Source organism: Alexandromys fortis, unplaced genomic scaffold, assembly GCF_014885135.2.
Source record: "Alexandromys fortis isolate MF-2015 unplaced genomic scaffold, M_Fortis_MF-2015_v1.1 scaffold_143, whole genome shotgun sequence".
NCBI lineage: Eukaryota > Metazoa > Chordata > Mammalia > Rodentia > Cricetidae > Alexandromys > Alexandromys fortis.
Genome location: NW_026068044.1, coordinates 3164049 through 3168890, shown reverse-complemented (window position 1 = coordinate 3168890; position 4842 = coordinate 3164049).

The following is a 4842-nucleotide window of genomic DNA, read 5'->3' as shown; positions in this document are numbered from 1 at the left end:
GATGGATGGATGGATGGATGGATGGATGGATGGATGGATGGATAGATAGATAGATAGATAGATAGATAGATAGATAGATAGATAGATAGATAGATAGATAGATAGAACATGAATTATAAAGGAAGGAAGGTGCATGGGTTGTATGTACTATATCATTTGATATATGTGATTTCTCGTTTCTCGAGTCAAAGTCCTGCTCTCCCCACTCCGCCAGATACAGTAACCCAGCCAGCCTTTCTCAAGATGGTGGCGGCGGCCATAAGCCTTCCACTTGGAGGTCCAGAGCTCTGCCTTGGGTCATCTTTTTTTCTCACAGTTGATGCTGTATCAGAAGCCTCTATCCTTGGAAAGATGTCACTAGCTTCTTGTAGGTGGCCATTCTGATCATACGCCGCTTCCTAAGCCACTGATGGACAAGGGTGTTAGAATCCACGCCATCGACTTAGAAAATGAACATTCACGCCTCCTGCTCTGGCTGCCTCGGCAAGCTGTGCCCGAAGCACGTGACATCATGGGGCAGTGTGGGTACCTGAACAAAAGTCAGATTTCTGTTGGGGTGAATTAGGGGGTGTTGTGGGGTGGTTACGCAACAGGCAACAGTGATGACTGTGGCTACTCCCCGGGATTCTAGTGTGCTCCCCTGGAGGAGAACAAAGGGGTTATATGGTATAATTAGACCATTGGGAGTGGTGTGTAATGCCATGTGTCTCTGGGGACGTGTGATGAGACAGGCTAAAATACGCCTTAGCAAGAAGGTGGACGCCTCGCTGCTTGGGTCTCGTCCTCACTCTGCATGTGAATTCAATCCATTGCTACCCAATTCCCACTCTGCTTTAGAATACAGTTAGTCCTCTTTGTATGGCTCTGATAAGGAAAATGTCCCATGTCACTTACTTGAATAATACCAGATATCAACAGTTCTGATTTCAGCCTCCGTGGAGTCCTTACAAGAGTGTTTACAGAAAGTGTCACCTCACAGCCAGCTTTCCAGCTTACGGATCACCATATAAATGACAACACGTCCATTGTAACGGGTGACCATAGTGACCATTCGTGTCTGTTGGCTACGCTCCACGGGAAAGACGGGCATGGATGTCCACTGTTTCGGGTGTCAAGACTGCTGAGGCTGCTCTTGCCCCAAGGGGGTGTGTCTGTTATTCACCCTGCTGCTTGTTTACATAATTAAACCATTCTGGAGCGAACAGGGCAGCCGTCCCAAGCTGCCGTGAAAAATGGCCCAAGTGCCCAGGAAAGAAGGAAGCTGAACACTCACGGAGGGTGGAGAGAGGGCTCCGTAAAACTTGCATGCTTTGACTCACCCGGCAGCACCTCAGGAAGAGAATACCCAGGCCTCTAGTCGTCTTGCCTAGATGGTGGATTGGAAGGGAAGACAGAGAGAGTCAAAAGATGTCAGTCAGTATTAAAAACTGTAGTCAGAGCCGGGCGGTGGTGGCGCACGCCTTTAATCCCAGCACTCGGGAGGCAGAGGCAGGCGGATCTCTGTGAGTTCGAGGCCAGCCTGGTCTACAAGAGCTAGTTCCAGGACAGGCTCCAAAGCTACAGAGAAACCCTGTCTCAAAAAAAAAAAAAAAAAAAAAAAAAAAACTGGAGTCAGATTCGTTATTATAACATATTGTTCCAGTGTTGTGAGAAAAGATCAAAACCCAGAAAGTTCACATGGCGAGGGAGGCGTGGTTACAGGAAGCCAGAGTAGGAAGCTGAGGGGGCTATCAATCAGGAAACCCCCGCAAAGCCCACCCCCAGTGACCCACTTCCTCCAGCAAACCCCGCCCCCAGTGACCCAACTTACTCCAGCCAAACTCCATACCACAAAGATTCCACAACCTCGCCAAAGAGCACCAGCGGCTGTGGACCAAGTGTTCAGACACGTGAATCTGCAGGGGACACCGCTTATTCTGACATCACATCGTGGGCGTTACTCAGTTCACACACAGTCAGCTAACGTTGTCTTCCAGGGCTGCACACTTTTGCCATTTGACAAATGGTTAAGTGAAAGAAAGAACTAACTAAGCTGGGCAGTGGTGGCACTTGCCTTTAATCCCAGCACTCGGGAGGTAAGGGCAGGTTGATCTCTGTGAGTTCGTGACCAGCCTGGTCTACAAGTGCTAGTTCCAGGACAGTCACCACCAAAGCTACACAGAGAAACCCTCTCTTGAAAAACCAAAAAAGTAAAAAGAAAGACTAACAAAAATGCAAGTGCAGCCAAGAAAGAAACTTGGATAATTCTTCATGGGAGACACCAGTCCACCATGAGCAAAGTCATTAAGAAACAGCCAAGTGTGCAGAGGGTGTCCCCACCCCTTGTTCAGAAACTCCTGGTGTGTAGCCAGAGAAAAAGCCCTTGGTGGCAAGCCTACTTTCTTCATGAAAAGAGAAAGGCCTCCGAATAAAAGGAATAAAGATGGCTCGGAGGAAATGGTGCCAACAAAACACTTAGCATCCAGTGAACTTTGGGAGCTGCTTCAAAACATAGAAAGCACAAAGAACTAATTGTTGGAAGCTGATCCAACTTAAGAAAAAGAGAACAATTCGCCAATCTACAAACCAATAGGAATAAAATCGAGCTACTATTTGATCTGGCAATCCCGTTAGTCAGCTATCAGTCACTGTAACAAAATACCTGCCATTAGCCATTCACAGGAGGAAGAATTTGTTTTTTGCTCAGTTTTGGAGCTAGTTGGCTCCAAAGTTTTGGGTCTACATGTTGTCAGGTGCACATGATGGAGCAAATGACGAAAGGGCTGGGAACCCCAATATCCTCATTTGGAGGCATGCCCTTAAGGACTACCTGCTTCATTTCTTCTTTTCTTGAGAGTGTCTTACTATGTAGCACAGGCTAGCCCTGAACTTACAGAGGTCCTACCAGCCTGTGCCTCGCAAGTGCTGGAATTAAAGCTGTGTACCACCATACCCAGTCAAGGTCTCACCTCCTAAATGTCCCCTACTACGCTAAGTTAGGGGCCAACCTTTAATCGACTCAGACCTTAGTGGGCCATTTCAATCCTGAATTATAACACCAAACACCATAAACACCAAAGAAAACAGAATCTGTGTGTTAAGGACACATCTGTGCTGCCGTGTCTGCTGCAGGGCTGTTCACAACAGCCAAGAAACGGGAGCAAACGGGGTGTCCACCAGCTGACAAACGGAGCGAGAATATGTGGTTCGATGTGCAAGGGAATATCGTCCAGCCATTGAAAGAAGAATCCTGTCCTTTGTATCGCCTGGAACTGGGAATCTTTACGTTAAATGAAGTGGAAACAGGCACTGAAAGATAAGTACCACGTGATCTCACGCCTATGTGGAGTCTAAAAACATCTTCACCTCACAGAGAGCTAAGAGCACAATGCTGCGGGCTTTGGGAGGAGAGGACAACAGAGATTGATGGATGGGTATTAATAGTAAGGCCAGGATAGAAAGTCCCTGGCGTGTCGTTGCCCAGTAGGTCCGTTACAGATGGCAGTAACGTACTGTACCCTTCCAAAAACCAAAAGACTTCCAGTGTTTTCACCGTGAAAATATAACAGCTGTATGAGGAGATATATCTAATCTGATTTAAATGTTACACAGCATGTGTGCATCAAAACATGTATCATTATATGTCTCCATGAGAACAAACTTAATTTAAAGGAATTTACCAAAGCACAGAATGGCAACATCGAGGCCTTTTGATCACGCCCGGCTTTGTGAAACGCAACCCTTGGTTTTCCCAGGCTGTTGCTGTCTCCATGTCTCTAGCATCTCCTTCCCATTTCTTCCTTCAACCTCTACCTTTCGGCAGAGGCAACCACAGGCTCCGCACGGGTCTTAGGTGTGTGGTAAGGTCATGTTGACGGTGGCCTTTTGGAATGATTGGGAGTAATTGCTCATACGGCAGGATTTGAGAGCACCCCTTTGATTACTCGGTCTGGGCTGAAGAGCGAGCACAGAGCACCAAACAACTTTATTTATATGGTTATCTGTGGCGATTTCGTTCTCTTAAAAAAATCTTCTAAAATCCAATTGCAATTGCCTTTGCAAAATAAGGTGACTTCTTCAACTTTGCATTCACAGGAAACAGACGCATGCGCTATATGTTAGTAAATCTGGTTCTAAATTCGGCTGAAATTTGGTGAGTAACGTGATCATCCTCCGTGCGCGTGCCAGCGCCTATCATGTTTAGAACCTAGTGTTCCGAGGAGCTCAAGTTCACGCGGAGGAATTTGCTAAATAAATCGTTGGCAAGCTTCTGTAGCTTTAAATACTTTCAAGTACAAATGGCAAAATAACCCACCCATATCAGTTCCTAAACTTTGGGAATTTTGGTCGCTTGACCTCTGAGATTTTACCTGCTCGCTTCCCCAAAGGTGCAAGCCATTTACTGAATTTGACGGACTTCAACTCAAATGTCTTCTTGAGAGAGAGACAGAAGCCCAGTTAAGATAGCAGATTCCTTGGGACCCCGCACAGGATAGTCGCATGCAGAGCCTTTGTCCCGCCAGGGTGCCGGGGCTTCAGTCAAAGTGGGCGTTCACACCCGAACCCGCGTGGGCCGGGCCGGGAACCCCTGGCACCCAAAACAACTTGAGTTCGGGACGGTGATCACAGGTCATGCACCTTGCAACATGTTCGCTGGGCGAGCGGCTAATAAAAGTGCGAGGCTCTTAAGGACTGATCGCGGTGAAAGTAAACCACGAGTGGAAATGCGCAGAGGAGGGAGGGCGGGGGCGGGGGGACCGTGGTGACCAAGAGCGTCGTCCCGCCGCGGAGCGGAGCGTGCGGTTCGGTCCTCCGGCCGGCAGGGGTCGCGCTCCGGCGTCGCATCGCGCGGCGCCTGCGCTC